This window comes from Tetrao urogallus, assembly GCF_951394365.1.
Source record: "Tetrao urogallus genome assembly, chromosome: 8".
Taxonomy (NCBI): Eukaryota; Metazoa; Chordata; class Aves; order Galliformes; family Phasianidae; genus Tetrao; species Tetrao urogallus.
The window spans coordinates 29,068,431-29,085,922 of record NC_136821.1 but is presented as its reverse complement, the minus strand read 5'-3'; the positions used below and the strand labels follow the sequence as shown (position 1 = coordinate 29,085,922).

Below are 17,492 nucleotides of genomic sequence, written 5' to 3'. Positions count from 1 at the left end.
ATCTAAAATGACACTGGGAGATCCAGTAAATCCTTGCAAGCTAAATCTGCAAATGCATCCTGCTGATCAGACCGTGGGGTGTCCTATAGGGCTTGCAGGCAGGTTGTGTTGCGGTTCTGGGAAATATGAACAGTTTGTTGAGAAGTTTGTTTTGGAAGAGAGGTGAAATAGTACTAAGCTTTTAAGGGTGGCGAGGCACTGGAACAGGCTGCCCAGACAGGTAGGGGGGTGCCTCATCCCTGAGGTATTCAAGGTCAGGCTGGTGGGGACTCTGAGCATAGGTGTCCCTGTTCATTGCGGAAGGGTTGGAATACACGGTCTTTAAAATTCCCTTTCAACTGAAATGATCCTGTGAAATGTATTCTGTGTTAATACTTGGTTCAGTTCTTTCTTCAAAACAGACCACTGTGGATTGCTGTGTGCAGGTCTGCCCCGCAGAACACACCTCTCTGCCCTCCAGTGTTTAATGCAGGGAGGCTGTGAAACCAAGCAGAGAGAAACATAAGCGGTGCAGCCTGCATGCAGGCGTGTTTTCTAAAAGGGTTTGTGTGCTGCAGCTGGCAGTTGTCTTGCTCACAGCTGTTCAGGGAATGACAATTTCTCTTTGTTGCAGCTTTCAAGTTTTTTAGTCATGTCTGTTTCATATAGAAACAATGACAAAGAGCATCTTCTGGGCTGTTTCCATCAGAAGGGAAACATCTGGTTGGGGATAACGGGGTTCTGACAGCTTTTCAGCAGCGTGGTTGCTGATTGACCCAATCCCCAACAGGTAGCTCAGCAGAGGAGCAGAGCTCACCGGTGTCTCCAGGCTCCGTGCCCGCCAGCAGGCTGCTCTCATCAGTCAGGGAGTGGGACATGATGGCACTCAGCGTGAGATGCAGGGTGACAGCACTGCGCTGAGGCCTCTTCTGCTAATCCTTGCTTAATGTGGTGATGCTGCCATTGTTAGCGGCTGTTGCTGGACAGGATTAAGGAAGAAAAACCTGTGAGAGGCAGGATTGGTTACGCATTATCTCCCTGTATCTTTTAATCTCTTGTGTGGTAAGGCCTGATGTTCTCAAGTCTCCCTTTTGAAATGGCAGATAGAAACATATTGCTGCTGCCTGGAACCTTTAATCTTCAAATGGAAATAAGCTTTCCTTGCAGAAGCAGGCTGCTTTTTCGGATGTTCTCAGAAATGCTGATGTTGTGCCTTGGTTGATCTGGCTAATTAAAAATGACTTCTTGTCAATCCAAACTATTACTTTGATGGCAATGGCAAAAAAGCAAAGTGCAAGAAAACCAGCGTTAGAGAAAGATGTGCCTCACTTTGTCTGTCTAATTTATGCAGGAAGAATTTAGGCTTTTGTTGCCAGTCTGGATATCCTCAGACCCTTCGGTTAGGAACTGTTACTGTTTCAGTTACTGTTGGTTGCACAACAGCTTATTCAAAGCCTGTCATTACTTGCCCATGTTCGGGGAGGTCGCTGTGAGCTCTGAGCTCTAGCTTGCTAAAGCTGCTGTGCAGGGCTTCACTGCGTTTTGTACATCTCTTTTCTGGATCTTATGGAAAAATTCTCAGAGTGGTGAGGTTTGGCACAGGCTGCCAAGGGAGGTGGTGGAATCACTGTCCCTGGAGGTGTGTGAGAAACACGTGGATGTGGCACTAAGGGACGTGGTTGGTGGGTGCAGTGGGGATGGCTTGATAGTTGGACTCGGAGGTCTTTTCCAATTTCAACAGTTTTATAATTCTGCTCTGTGATTCTATGAATACAGAATATGACTTGGAGGTGTGTGCTTGAATTCTTAAGCGTGCTGTTGGTCAAGGTGTGGAGGTCCCACACATGCAGGTGGTGCTGGCTCTGTCACTCGCTCACACACCCATTTTCCACAAAGGCACAAAATGATACGCAACTCCCTTTGCATATCAAATTTCTGAAACGGTAGTACAAAGGATCCAGGTGCCTTAATTAGATTAATTAGACTCAAAATGGCAAACATGACCACCTAGCAACAAAAGTGAATTGTATGCAAACAGTGCATCAACTCAACTAGTCCTCCAAAGCAGCCCCTTGATTTTTTTCTCCATCCCTACTTTAGCCATCAGAAGGTGGCGTGGGTCTGGCACGGATCCTGCATGTGCTTATGGCAGAGCCTTTTGCCTTCCCAGGGTGGAAGCCTCAAAGAAACAATCTGCTCAGGTATTCCTATGCTCCTACACCCCTAATTACAATCTCATGACTTAATCATGAGCTGCCTTTACCTCAGGTCTGCTCGTAACATCTTTCTCTTTTCAGCTTTTGACGTGTGGGCTTTCCCTTTAATGTTTTGGTTGTTCAGTTCTTCGGTGAGTGATGGGACTGAAATGCCTGCTGACAAGCAAAGAATCTCACAAATTCCTTTTGAAATCCACCTAAAATTGCAAATTCAGTTCTCAAATGCAAAATCCAACCACTTACCTCTCAAGGCATGCTACCAGGCATGGGCTTCCTGCACAAACAGGTGAGTGGCACTGGTATAACACACAGCTTCTGTGTTTAAAGCTTGCTGCGCTCCCAGATTCAGGCCTACTTTCTTACTGGGGAGTCTCAAGATAGTCAGTATTTTCCTTAAGGCTCAATCTTCCAGCCCTGTGATTATGAGAAACTGCTTTCATTAAGTAAAATTGGCCTGAAAGCATGAGAGCAATCAACTGGCAGATGCTGCTGGCTTGAAAACTGCAAGATAAAGACACGTACCCCTAAATTTTAAGGCCTTTTGACTTTTGAGGTTGTAATTTCTTTCTGGGAAACCATGGTGATAATTTTGGTGTGCTACTGACAACTATTCACAGCTGACTTTTGTTTCTAAGTTGGCATCTGAAAGATACCTCCGCCACCCCCCCTTCCAGGTTTTGCTTCTTCAGGATGTATATGATGGTGAAACACCTTGTCTGTTTGATTTTGAAAAGATTTCTTGTAATGTATGACTTTTGTGTTTGAAATACTGTTTCTTCTTTGACTAGAAGCTTGGGATCCTTAGCCAGCCCTCTGTGAGCACGGCTGAGATGTGCAGGCTGTGGAGAGCACGGCTTGCTGACAAATCCCTCATCAGGCTGTTATCTTCCGGTCGCATCACAAACACCCACACTGAGGCCTGTTGTCCTTTGGATGATGTGCATGTGCAAACAAAATGAAAATCTTAAGCATCCGTCATGTTCCCTCACAGAAAAGATCCATATGTCCCCCCACAGATTTAACTTTTTCGTAGCAAGAAAAGAGAACTCAGCTGAATAGGGAAGAAAACATAGATTGGGAACTGGAAACCTTGGAAGCTGAGTATTTGTATTGTGCTCTTAGCCAGTGCTGCAGAGCTTCGGGAGTCCCCTTGTCAGCCCTTTGCTGCACAAAGTTCTTTGGTGGTTCTGCTGCAAATGGTGAGGTCATCTAGTTCACAGGTATGCACGTGCCAATGTCGTGAGGATGAGCTGCTGCTGCCCGGGTGCTGCCAGAACTCTGCCTGCTTGCTGGGGAGGTGCCAGTGCTTATGAATGACTTCCTCGCCTTTGCCAGTGTGATCTTGCCCGGGCTGAGCTGCTTTCGTTGGGTTTCTGTAGCATGGCCAGGCTCGCTTTGCTCTCCTGTGACTGACGAAGGACGTTCAAGACGGCTCTGTCCCTGTACATCAGTGCCCTCCAAGGCCGGAATTGGCTCAGATTTCGCCCTCTGCTCAAAACAGCTCTGTGATGGTTGCCTTTGGTGTTTAGGATTACTTCTAAGGGTAAGCGCAAACGTCTCTTCTCATCCTTGAACTGTTGTTTCCTATTGCCACTATCATCTTGAACTTTGCTAACTGGAATAGCTGAGAGAGAAAATTAGCGTAGGATCCATTTCCTTGATGTGTAATATGCTCAAATTCTTATTGAGAGCGCTCCACTGCCAGTTCTTCTTTCCCTAAGCCCTGCTGGCAAAATAATTCACAGTAATGGGTACTTCCATGTTGAGAGTTGAAGCATTCATTCACTTCATAAAATACATGCAGCTCTACCCAAGAATAGCACTAATGTTGTTAACCTCCCTCAGAACTGTTACATCTTCAGCTCTTTAGGCCTCTGTCCTTTCAGGTGCTTGTTATTGATGGCAATTCAATTGTTAATCTGTTTTCAGTTTTGAGAATCTGATTATATACATCGAGAGGAGACAAGACTGGGACGTCGATCGCTGGCTCTGCATGTTCTTGCCTTCTTGGACGTGGTAGAGGTGGGCTGTGTCAGTAGCACGCAGGGTGGCTTGAGTATGGAAACGTGCCGCCTCGTGCCATTGTGGGGGTGATGCATCTGGTCACTCTGCTTAGGCAGCTGGGGGTGCTGGGTTCATTTTCTGCTGAGAAACCGGATGTGGTCCGGTGAGAGTGGGCAACGGCTTCCAAATCTACAGGTGCTGTGTTTCAGGGTGATTCTTCTAATCGGAAGTGGAAAGAAGGTTTAGATTTTTGGACAAATTTCTAATGTGAATTTAAGGAAATTCACATTCTAATACTGGTAAAGAAACAAGTAGTGAAGCAGCGGAAGCTGCTCATTTTTGTATTCAGTAGAAGTGGTGTCAGCAGGTACTCGTTGGCAGTGGTTCACGTTCTGCACTTGGGTGCAAGGATATTACTGACACTTTTTGTTATTTAGGTGAGGAAACGAGAGAACTGTGAATTCGTAAAACTTGATGAAGAAACAGATCTTTAAATACTTAAAAATAAATCTTTAAATACTTTAAAATCTTTAAAAATCTTTAAATGGATGAGTAATTCACTAGTACTTAGCTGAGATATAAGCAGTTTGGGCCAAGTAAGGACCCTATAGGACTCTATAGGCTTGTCATTCTCTGTAAATTTGGTTTAACTGTTCATAATGCCCGTAAACAGAAAAAAGGAAAGAGTAAAGGAAAACAAAGCTTGAGGCACGTGAGCTGTAACTCTTTTTAAAATAAATAAAAGCCACCACTTTTGGTGACGATAAATGCAATAAACTAAAGGCTAATGCAGGAAAAAGCAGGACTGGGGCCCAAACGTGATTATTATGCAAGTCAGAATGTAATTCTTAATGCAGGAGGGGATGTGGGAGTGCAAAATGTGTTTGATATGGTAAAATTTTTGCTGTTCTGTAGCTTTCAGCCTAAAGTTGAAGATTTCCAAAGTTGGAGCTTTGGAATCGCTTTAATGAGAAATACTTATTTTTACATTACAAATGAAATAATGGCCTAGAAAAGAAAAAAACCCAGGGAAGTATGCACAAAACACTGGGATTAGGAGTGTGAAAAACCAAACAGAAAATTGCTTTCAGGTTCACATTTCAGAGCTGAAGTGTCCTGAGTTCTCAGATGTGACAAGCAATCACCAGCTCCTCTTCAACTCTACAGGAGCTGCGGAGTGCTCAGTGTGCGTTTGAAAACGAGGCCACTGATTTAGGCTGTCGCATAGGGACTTAATGAGCTGATCTGAGACATCCACTTCAGGAAGTTTTGACTGGATTCACACGAGCCCTTCAAGTCAGAGTGTATCATTTCGTATTTCCCATGGCCAGTCAGAGACTTAAAACTGTTTTCAATTTTCTGATGCAGAGCTTGCTTATAGCCCTGGAAGGACGGTAGGTATTTTTAAGCAGTGCTGCCTTCACAACTGGTCAACCTCTCAGAACTTATTTGCTTGTGTACGCTGAGTGTAGCAAATGTTAACAGCTCTGGGACAGGCTAGGTTGGTTTTCATTTCCAGAGAATTTAACCAAACACTTGATGGTACAAAAGTTCTTCAGCGGATCAAGTCCCACCACCTTCTCCAGCCAGATGTATGTAATCCCTGGCAGTGATTTGCCCATCCTCTTAGCAGCGTCTGGTGATGGAGGCTCTCCTGCCACCCCAAACAATCTTGCTAGTGCCTAGTGCTGGCTGCTGTTGAAAATCATCCCCTCCAATTGTTGTGATTCTCTCTGCTGGCATATAATCTCAATATTCTTTCCCCTTTGTTCAGAGAGATAATATCTAGATTATTCTTTCCTAGTTTTGAAGTGTCCTTATGTCTGACAGGTAGCAAACTTCCCTTTGATGTTCTCTTTTTTGGTTCTGGAAGGTTGAGAGAGAGTTATGACAGATTTATTTTCTTAGGTACGCTTGGCTCTCTTCAGTTGACCCGCAGCTTTGTAAATGCAGTGCTTCAGAGGAGATCCAAGGAATTTGGGATTTGTTGTTACTGTCGATCTGTGAAGATTTCCTATACCTACTGTGTTTTATGGTTTACGCCTTCCCTGTTTCATATGGGGTCTATTGTGGCTAATCATAGGGCATTACATTTTTCTTCACTAGAGTACGAACTGGATTACGTTTTTAAGACTGTTCGTTCTGCCGATTTGTCAAAATTGTGTTCGTTTTAGCTCTGTCTTCAAACTCCCTTAATGCTTTTGTCATCTGCAGAATTAGTAAGCGTGTTCTTTTCCATCCTCCAAATTATTTATGAAAGTGTTCAAGTCATCTAAGACAGATCATCCTGGAAAATAGCTTTTCAGTTTGACAGCGAACCACTGATAACGCTCTCTGAGGACGGAGCATTGAGCTTCTGTGCTCTAGGTCACGTTTCCCTTTTTTACAATTATGTCTTCAAGACTGTCAAAAAAAAAAAAAGCTAAAGGCAGAATTTGCACCATTGCTTCTTTGATTTCTTTTCAATGAGAAGAGGCATACGACACAGCCGTGGGTACTCACGGATGTTTGTCTGATCCTACGATCAACCCAATTAAGGTAGGGACAAGCACATCCTATCTGATGGGCAGGCCAAGTTGAAAGGAACGGTTAGAGGGGAATTTACATCTTGCCTTTTGTTTGCTCTGAGTCCGATGGGATGCAGATGATCAGGACAACACCAGAACATGCTCTCCCGTTGGTCAGCTTGTAAGATGGGGCTTCACCGCGAAGTCCTTGGAGCTACATGGAAATGCATGCAAATGTTTGGAGGGCCAGGTTATCTGTCCGCTGTTAAAGAAAACCTCCATGCCACAAGTGGTTGCCTGCTCGCAGAGCAGCCCTCAGTAACAGAGAGGGGCAAACAGGTGGATTCCAGTCTGGAAACTGCCCATTTCTGGCAAAACTTCATGGCACGGGGCTGAGGCGCTGGGGGGCTGTGCCATAGCATGCTCAGCTTTGCTGCCTCAGGTCCCACATCTGCCACCCTGAGGTGTCGTAGCGGGGCTGTTGCTGGTTTTCACTGTGCTCCGGGCCTGCTGCATGGCTGACCTTGACTATCCACAGCCATAGTGGAAGGGTAAGTCCTGCGGAGCAAGCCCCAGCTAGAGAGGAAAATGCCAAGCTTGGATTCAGTGCGTCCTTGGACTGCGCTTTGTCGCATAAATGAGTAGTGAATCACAGCATGGTGATGCATTGCAGCTGGCTGCTCCTCTCCTCTCACATACCACCTGTGTTGCTCCTCAGGTCGTCAAGCTCCAATGGCACAGTGCCTTTTGCTCAGCTTGAGCGTGCAGTTGGGGTACGGGGGGAAAGCGGTGCCGCTAACTGCTGAGGGTGTAGGATACCCCCACTGCTGCAGCAAGAGATGTGCCAAGAACGTTTGTCTCCACTAATGGCTAACATTATGAATAAGTAGCATTCTTTCTGGTGATGTACTTTCCACTGGAAGGTAGCTGCTCACTGCAGCTGGAGCATACGCCCCTTCCCGCTTTTGCCCTGCTTTACAGGGCAGGCGTGTGCTCAGTGATAGCACACAGCAAGGCACGCAGGGCATTTAGCACTACATCCTTATCTCAGTTGATGTTCAGAAACCTCTGACTTGTTCATGGCAGGGAGGAGGCAGAGCTATGAACTAAAAGCACCCACATATGTCTGGAGTAGAAGGAAAAGGCTGGTTTCTGACGGTTTCATCTTACATGGCATAATAGGCTCTAAGCTGGAGAGTAATGCTCATCTGCTGTGGCATTTGAGCCACCTCTGTGCTGTCAGAGGGCAGATTTTCAGTTGAATGGATGTGCAGCAGAGGAACCGGCAACAATAATAATTTTTTTGTGTTGTTTCAGTGGTACTGAGGACCTGCTCCTGATTCCCTCTCCTGCAGTTTCAGGGTTAGTTCTGTGCATCTGGTGTTGGCATCTTGTCCATCATCAGAAGCCCAGGTAAGAATAATGAGGCGTTGCTTTAAGCATTGTAAGATTTTTCTAGTGACTCTTAATAATGCCCTGGGTGTTTCTCTTGGCTCCTGTGTCCCACGTGCATTACAGTCATTTCATCACTGCAGTGTGAATTGCTCTACAGCTGTGCAGAGCAGGAGCAGGATGTGGGATGGGTGACTGGGGCTGTAACAAGGGCCCTCCGAGTTGTTGGTGCGGTTGGCAATTTTGTTCGAGCCCTTTTTATCCAATTTATTGTGAGTAAGGGGGAAAACACCGGCCTTGAAAGTGGAGGAGAAAGGAGCTGTGCTGGGAGGCGCGTTACGGACCTGGGCACATCGAATCGTTGTGTTGCAGGAAAGCACAAACAACACGGGAATTTTATTTGCGTGCTCTTAGTTTCTGCTCCTCTTCTGACATAGGGGAAGCAGTTGTGTTCACTAGATCTCTTCACTTTGAGTAGCTGTTTGCGTAGCATTAAGACAGATGCATTTTGGAAGCAGAGAGTTATAGGTTACGGGATTGTACTTGGTGAAGTTGTTGTTCAATGAGATTCCTGTTTTGACGCTAAAATCAGAAGTTGCACAATCTTTTAGTGCTGTGTATGCCTGAGCTACCCGTGGTATGCAGCGCTAAGTCATTCCTACGAGCAGCGGCGCTCTGAGGAGATTGTGCATTACGTCACCACCAGTAATGACAAAAGCCAGGAGGAACGCTGAAACCTCAGAGGCTACACCCCTCCAGGCTCTGGTTAGCACTGTATTAATATCTATGTTCTAATATCTATCTATATCTATCTATATCTATGTTTCTATCTGTGTATTAATATCTATGTTCATATAACTATGCATGTGTTTGCATAGCTTGGAAACAAATATGGCATATGGAAGAGGTTCAACTGCTCCAGACTTCTATTCTTAAAGGAGCTTGTGCAGTATCAAGGCCTGACAGCAGTGGGAATCTTGACAGTGGGATATAGGGCACGTTTCCACTGTGGCTCTGTTTTGAGGGAGGATTAACATTGCAGTTGATTTTCTCTGCTTCTTTGGATTGTGAAAATGATAGACGTGCTGAGCGCTTCCAGATGTCTGCTTAGCACTGTGTGATCAATGGAAGCCTCCCGCGTGTCGGTGGAGGAGATGAGTAACATCCCTGCGGGAGCTTGGGCAGCCTGCCTCGGGGAGCACCACCCCCAGAGTGCCACGTCTCATGGTCTGCCATCCCTCCGCTCTCCCTGCAGCCTGCTTTCAGTGCTTTTCTGTGCGTGTAAGGTAGAAGAAAGCTCCCAAAAATAAAATAGCTCAGTGGGCAGCCTGCTAGGGAGCAGCTACAAAATGCCACCACCCGTCGGGAGCTTCTCCAATCTCAGCTGGTGTCACAGGACGGTGGTGGCTGTGGGCGGTGTTCTCGTGTTACAGATGTGATAAACCTCTGTCAGAGTTTGACTAGCAGCTCCGGCTGAGGATTGCTGATCAGATGCTGTTGGAGCTCCCACTGAGCTACCTGGTGTGTAGGAAGTTAATTTTCCTTTCTTGCAAACATGAATCAATTTCTTTAATAAGCAATAGTTTATTAAAGGGAAATAAAGTCTTTAGGGAAGAGGAACTAACTAACATAAAGTACACTTAATTCTAAAGGGCTCTAATTGCTGCACGGTCCTGTCAAAGGCAGCTACTTGTTTCTTTGAGCTGTGCAAGTTAATGACCTCGAGACCTTTTTTGTGTCTCTCTAGAAGTGACAGCATCCACATTGCATGACTTCATTGTCACTGGTTTACAGTAATATCCCTGACGAGGACTGCTTTCTATCTCCAAAGCACTGGGAAATACTGCAGGTTCTGTCTGTGTGTCATGTATAGCGTTCCTCACACTGACACCATGTGACATGCATTCATTCCTGGATATGCAAACTGCTGTGGTTGTGCTTGTGCAGTTGAAGGGATTGCTTGTACTGTAGAGAAAGATGTACGCATCAGGCGTGTCACTGAACGACACAGCACTCCCTTATTAATAGTTTCAGTTTTTAATACCGCTTTGACAGCTTTCTGGAAAGCAGATGTAAACATCCCCACAAATACCAATACATGAAAATCCCCTCTAAGCAAGGGTGGAAAGCTACTTTCTTTTTGTCTCTGCGCTGATTCCTTGCAGCAACCTTGGCCACGAGCAATGCCATAGAGTCTATGTAGGAGAGAAAATTAGCGTCCTCACAGCCTTGTAATGTCCCCGTTATTTCTAAGGTGGATTTAATACATTTAAAATTTGAAAGTACACTTGGCTTGTGTCAGCTCCTTGCTCTGCCTGAATGGCTCTCATGGTTGCTGCCTCACTAATCTCCGCTTTGATTTTACCAGCATTTCTTATCTGCTTGCTGTGGTCCGTTTGATACATGCAGCTAGAAAAGTAGTAATGCTAAATAGTAAGATAATACCTCTGCCCCAGTATAAAAGGACTTTCTGTTCTTTGGTAACTTGGAGCTCTGTAACGACCTCGTTTTACCGAGCCTCTTTGTGATAATTGGTATTTTTGCCTTTATGTCTGTAGCAGGAGGACTGAGCCAGGGTCTTCAGGGGCTGGAGACAAAATCTTGGAGCTGGAAGCTGCATTGTACTGTGTGGATCCAGACGCCCACTTCAGCAATGCTGCATCTCTGCTGTGTGGTGATGGCAGTGCTCATATACAGCCCGTGCTGCTACCTTAAGGCAAGCAGCATGCCAGCAGGCTGCCCACGTCTTAACCTGATTTTGGCGTTTTCTTTTTGCAGCAGATAACCCCAAGAAAGTAGTCTTCTCCTTCACCTTTTTTGGGATTCGGGAGTGTATGAACTATTCTAGGAGCAATATGGTCTGTGTAGCCGTCTGGATGCCTGCTTATCGCTGTGAGACAAGTGCCTGGAAGCAATCCTCTGGGGAAAAACCTGCTCGTTTCCACTATTTACGCTTTATTGTGGCAGTATCTGAGAGCTGCGGTTACGGTTCAGAGTCACATCGTGCAGGGAACAGATCATGAGCAAGCCTGGCATGAAAGAGGATGGTTCCTTGGGGATGGGCTAAAGTTTGGTATTATTCTCAAGTTTTCTAGAAAAATACATTTAGTTTCTGAATGAGTGGCAGAGCTGGTGGTATATATGGCCTGCATGAGTAATACAACTTCTTTCATTGTTTTACTTCAGGCTCCAAGCCGCAGAAGGCTAAGTGCCGGGAAGGGAAGCTGGCAAGCCAAGCTCTGACAGCATTACTGCCTCCAGGTGGTACATCTCAGAGGCAAACACTAGCGTTTATCCTCTACACTGGGAGAATACTGAGGTACTAAAAAAACCCATCCACACAGGTTTGAAAAGATCTAAGTCATCTGCGGGGAGTCAAGGATTCATCGTGTATCAGGAGATACAGTAGGTGTTTAAGCATTTGTGCGGTATGGGGTGAGGAAGGTAGTGAACGCCTATGAAAACTCATTATTTTCTGTCTTGTTTTGTTTCCTCTTTAATGAGGAGCAGCTCTTTACAAGTTATTGCAGATTTCCTGCAAAATCTCTTTCTAATTTGCTGGGTTTTCTTACTAGTCCAGTGCATGCTGAGAAGTGGCGTAATCCACAGCAAGACCCATTAATTTCAAGGAACGATTCAGCTTTGGTAAAGCTGATTAGCTGAGAGTGTTAGGTGATAGTTTTTGCAACATAAGAATTGTCAAGCTATTAACAATTTTTACATGGATTTTTCCGTTCTTCATGGTTTTGAAAAGTATTTTAATTGCTGATGGATGCCGGGAGCACCTCCTTTTCTCCTCTAAAAAACAGCAACAAAAACCCAACCAATCAAAAAACCCAGAAAGCTTAGTTAAGTGGCTTCGAGGATTAACATAGGCTAGTGGAGTCCCGGTGAAAAACCACTTGAGGATGCATATCAAAGTTGTAATAGTAATAAATTGTGGACAGAAAACAAGCAAGAAGCTCGGAATGCAGCAGCAGGCACAGCAGTGAAGCAGGGTAGTGAAGGAACAATAGCAATAATACAATTTCTGTATTAAATCTGTTAAGAAGCTATAATATACATGAAATATAGCACCCTTCTCCTCGCCTGGTAGTATTCACATAGCACACAAAGCTGAACACACCAATTGCATTGCATAAAGAGGATTACTGTGTAAAAGAACTTTCTAGCAGTCAGGAAAGGAAGGACCGCTTCTCACGAAGGGTGTGACTGAGCTATTGAAATGAGAACAATAACAGCTCTCGGTGCTGATGACCATGGAAGTTTGATGTCTGCAGGTTCTTGTCAGGCTCACCATTTGCTTTGTTAAGTGCTGGAAGGAAGCAAAGTCGCTGCAACTTCATGGAATGCGTTGGGTGGAGAAGAGGAAACTCCGTTTCCTGTCAAGTAATTATTTCAGCTAATGCTTTTTTTGCAGTGCGTTGCCAGCTGCGTAGTTGAGTGTAAATACTGCTTGGGGGAAGATGGTGGGGCTCATTTAGTAATTTATAATTTTAAAAACTAAAATAGGAGTGAAATAAAAGTTGTACGAAGACAAAGAAAGAGGACACTGAGCATGGCGCTGTAGTGCGGTGATTAAGATTTATAGAGCCAAAATGTTCTTTCACATTGCTCCAGTAGGGATGCATCAGGGCAATTTTGTCACGCTCTCTGTTATAAGAAGTAAATCAGGTAAGTTCCAAGCAGAGTTTTTTTGGTTTATCCCTATAGCTTTATTCCTTAGTACGTATAGAAGCACTTTCCCAGATTTCTTTTCTTTTTTGTTTTTGCTAGGGTATGCCAGGAAACAACCTAGGAAATAATAAGATTGGAGCAGGAGAAAGTTGCTTCTAACCTCAGGAAAGTGTGACAACAGTGACCTGTGAAACCACAGGTCTGTGCTACAAGAAGGAACAGTAAAAAGCATGGGTAAGGAAGGGAAAGCCAGGTGGCACGTGCTGCTTCTCAGCAGCTGCGTGAGAATGGAGCAATTCCTGATGAAGGCCAAACATGAAGGAGCATCTCAGCCAACATGATTGCTCGTATCTTAATATAGCAGAACTCTTGGCAAAGCAAGGGGATGAGAACCAGGAACGGGAGGGAGGAAAGCTGGGTTTGCTTTCCAAACCCATTTGGAGCACAGAAAAATTCTGCTGGTTCTTCAAGGCCCCTTCCTCCCAGCTCCCACCCTTCCTGCAGATGGCTTCTCTCGTACGCGCCTTCCCCCACCCACAGCCCACTCTTCCGTTTCTCATCTGTATTTTCCTACTCGTTTTCTCCTGTCATGCACTTCTACCATTCTTAGTTCCTCTCTGTGTTTTCAACTGAGTGGTGGGTACCTTACTGTTAAGACGTACTGGGAGCTGGTTAAGAAAATCTGATGGGTTTATAGGATTCTGTAAATTCTTTTCCTTTTTTGTGAAAGAATTTAAAATAATTCCAAAAATCTGTAAAAATTTTGCTTTATTTGGAACTAGATGTCATATATATACATTACATTTATGTTATATGAGGTGTTTTAGAGATAGTGCATAGCATGGTCTTGTTTGAGGTCGCTGCTGACCCTAACGCATAAATGCACGCATTGTGTATCGTAGGCTTCACTTTTGTTTGTAGAGGAGTGCAGGAGCTTGCAGAGGACGTAATCGTTCTTCCAAAGAACTTACATCGAGACACGCAAACAGAAAATCTCTTCTTCTCAAATTTATGTAGGACTTGTTTACACAGGTCTCAAACAGCTTGTCACCTCATACTGTCTTCAGTCATAACCTGCTCGCTGACTTTCAATCTTCACAAGTCATCAACAGAAGAATGTTAAACATGGTAAGAAAATGAGGGTTATTTCGAAGTCACGAATTGCTTATAGCTTTCCCTGTGATATTGTGGAAATGACAATTGACTCTGCAAATATAGACAGTTTGTGTGCATTCATAATTGGTTGGCTGCTAGCCACATGTTTCCACCGTTCCCTTTTCTGCGTCTCTCTTGGTGCTTCGTCGAGCTGTAATGACTCAGGGATGAGGCAGCTGGTTAATGCAGCTCATGCTGTCACTCTCACAGGGCTCATTTGCCTGCAGGCATGTCAGAAGGAACAAGTAATGTAAGGGTATGTATAATCATGGTTGGTACTGCACTGAGGAGATGCCAAAGCTCACTCAAAATGAGTAGCATAGAACACAGGAAGCTGAGGAGCTGAGGAGCAAGACACGTGCGCTTGTAGTGAGCATTGCATTTCTGTAGGCAGACTGTTCCCTGTACTTGGCCTAAAAAAGGCGTGCGTACACAGTCTGCAGCATTGGCATTCTTTGCATTCTTACCTCACGTTTGTTGCACATTTTCGTTATTTAGCACGGCTGATGCCACCTGACCTCTATGCAACAGATGAGCTGACCAGAGAGGCAGCAGGTCCCGATCTTCCAAGACATTCAGAACCCCCACGTGCACAGCCCTAAGAAACCTGAGCTGAGGCGTCGGACCAGGCCATCTGCAGAGATTCCCATCCACCTCCGTTGTTCTGTTGTTCCAGTTTATGTTCTGCAGCTCACTCTGCTTTGCAGGTTGGTCCTTCTTTGTGTACAGGAACTGCTACAGGATGATGTATGGTTTGCATTCTGGTGGGTGTGAAATGCAAGCACAACATCAAGGCTCTCAGCTGGCACAAGCCTGAATGTACAGCTGCACACTGTCCAGGCAAGGCAGATCCAGGTATCCCTGCTGCTGCTGCAGCACACCTGGGCTGGGCTTAGCTGTTTAGCATTTCAGAGCACTAAATGCACAAGCTTCTCATCATGACTGTTGACTGCAGGTAGGTGGCCTTAGTTTGCATGTCTTCATTCTTAATTCTGCAACAGACTCCAATTTTTTGAGAGCTTTGCACCAGCAGGCGGCAGACTGTGTTGCAAGGGAGGTATGGGAGACAGCTTCAAAAACAAAACACGCATTAAATAAAGAAGTCTCAGAACCTGTGGTGATGATCTAGTACAGTTATCTTATGAGCTATCCTAAGGAACTGTGTCTTTACGCTGTACAGGGTTTTTGCCTAAAGAAGGGAGAACAATGGGAGTTATTTCTGAATCAGGCTGACTTTGAGCTGTATACTGGAGTGGTGTTCAGTGGAAGTCTCCTCTTTCTGCCTATTTGTTCAAAAGAAGGGAAGTAAAAGGTGAAGCACTAGAGAAATATATATGTTGGGAACCACGGAATGATAATAATTAGAAAAAAGTCCTCCAGAGAGAAATAATGACTCATAGTTTATGTTCTCTCGAGCGTTGCTATGGAAAAAGAGGTTAGTGCCAACAGTCATAAAACAATATTAATCTCTGATGTGAAAGAAAAAAAATAATAACAACCTCTAGCTTAAACCAAAGCAGATTTGGTCTGCATTATAGCAGCAAGCTCCATTAAAGAGGATAACAATGTAAGAAAAATTAAAGGTGACATTGATTAGCAGGCTTCAGCACAGACATAGATACAGTTAGAGAGAATGCTCACACGAAGTTTGAGCGCAGGACTGGAGGAGTAAAGGGAGGGAAGCAAGATGCATGGAACGACCAGATGCAGGCCAAAGCCTCCTTGTGCTCACAAATGGGCCCATCTAAGGGCTGGGGCTGGCTCTAGGGAAGTTCACAAAACAGAACCTTGGCAATGGGCAGCTACAAGTGGCTATTGGCCTATTTTTACCATTTATTTGGGAAAGTGAGGGTGGTGAGTCAGGAAAGAGGATGCCTATGTGCTGATGCAGCACCCTAGGCTGCTCTGGCAGCTGCGCGGACTAGACTTCCCTTGCCTGGGCAAAGCCCAAACCGGGCCAAAGCAGCTCTGAGCTTAAAGGGATCAGGTGCTAATGCCCTCTTTGCAGTAGTAGCACTGCTTAACGTCTTCCTTGTGCCTCTGAGAGCCAGCACTCCTAAGTCATTCAAGTCAAAAGCAGACAAAGTATCAGCAGCACAGGATTCAAGTAAGAAGAAAGAAGATTGAGATGGGAATCGGATGGGTAAGAAAGGGTTGGCAAGAGATTGATAACAAATTGCAAAGAGATGGAAAATAAATGGGAAGAGAGGAGATGGTGTAGAGAGGGCATGAGATGAGTGTCTGATGAGAATGTAAGGAGTGGGGGAGGGGATATATGAGATAGGGATCAGAATAGAATGGGAAGACAGTGGAAATAAGCAGAGAAAATGTGGATGAGATGGGATGGGGTTCAGAACAGGTAGATAAGAGCCTGGAAAGAAGCAGAGAATATGTGGACGAGATTGAGATGAAAGTGAGGTGAGATGGGATTCAGAACAGGTAGAGACGAGCCTGGAAAGAAGCGGAGAATATGTGCATGAGATGAGATGAGAGGGGATTCAGAATACGTAGAGAAGATCCTGGAAAGAAGTGGAGATTTTGTGGATGAGATGGGGTTCAGAACAGGAAGAGAAGAGCCTGGAAAGAAGCGGAGTGTATGTGGGTGAGATGTGATGAGATGCAGTTCAGAGCAGGTAGAGAAGATCCTGGAAAGCAGTGGAGAATATATGGATGAGATTGAGGCACGGTGAGATAGAGATGGGCTTCAGAACAGGTAGAGAAGAGCCTGAAAATATTTGGAGAATGTGTGGATGAGATGGGGTTCAGAACAGGTGGAGAAGAGCCTGGATAGAAGTGTGGAATATGTGGATGAGATTGAGTTGAGTTTGAGGATTAGATGAGATGCGATTGAGCCGGGATGAAATTGAGTCAAGGTGAAATTGAGATAAGATGGGGATCAGAACAGGTAGAGAAGAGCCTGGAAAGAAGCGGAGAATATGTGCATGAGATGAGATTAGATGAGATGGGGTTTAGAACAGTTAGAGACAAGTCTGGAAAGAAGTGGAGAATATGTGGATGAGATGAGATGGACTGGGATTTGGAATAGGTAAAGAAGACCCTGGAATGAAGTGAAGATAATGTGGATGAGATGGGATGAGATGAGATGAGATGGGGTTCAGAACATGTAGAGAAGACCTTGGAAAGAAGTGGATAATATGTGGATGAGGTGAGATGATACGAGATGGATAGGTGTTTACCTCAGACTCATTCCAACAGTTGATTCTGGTCATCATGCTGCAATCAGTTCTTTTCTAAAGCAAGGTTCGCTCCACTTGCAGCAGGTAAATCTTTGATTGACATATACTTGGATCATAACAACTGATATGACATAACTGGAACTTAATAATGTAAGAGACATCCTATCATTTCAGTATAATTACAATCAGACTTTTGAATGGTTACATGCATCTGCCGTATTGTTATCTATGAATATGCAGTTATTTCAAGTTCCCACACACACACATCCTTTTTCAATATAGATAAGCGCTACTGGATGGATCTCACTGGGATATCTCTAAGAATGGTAAATATTTTGCTTAGTTTCAGGATGTAAGTCTTCAGC

General features: G+C 44.8%; 1 pseudogene across 1 annotated transcript in view; it reads left to right on the top strand.

Annotated features, from left to right (window-relative positions):
- Positions 1-4,288: 4,288 nt before the first annotated feature.
- Positions 4,289-17,492, top strand: part of LOC306949110 (dynein axonemal heavy chain 7-like) — a 96,369-nt pseudogene continuing 83,165 nt past the window's right edge. Inside the window, exons 1-5 of the transcript in view lie at positions 4,289-4,362; positions 10,657-10,772; positions 10,877-10,990; positions 11,285-11,417; positions 11,674-11,743. The product of the transcript in view is annotated as a dynein axonemal heavy chain 7-like (transcript). The remainder of the gene's footprint in view (positions 4,363-10,656; positions 10,773-10,876; positions 10,991-11,284; positions 11,418-11,673; positions 11,744-17,492) is intronic.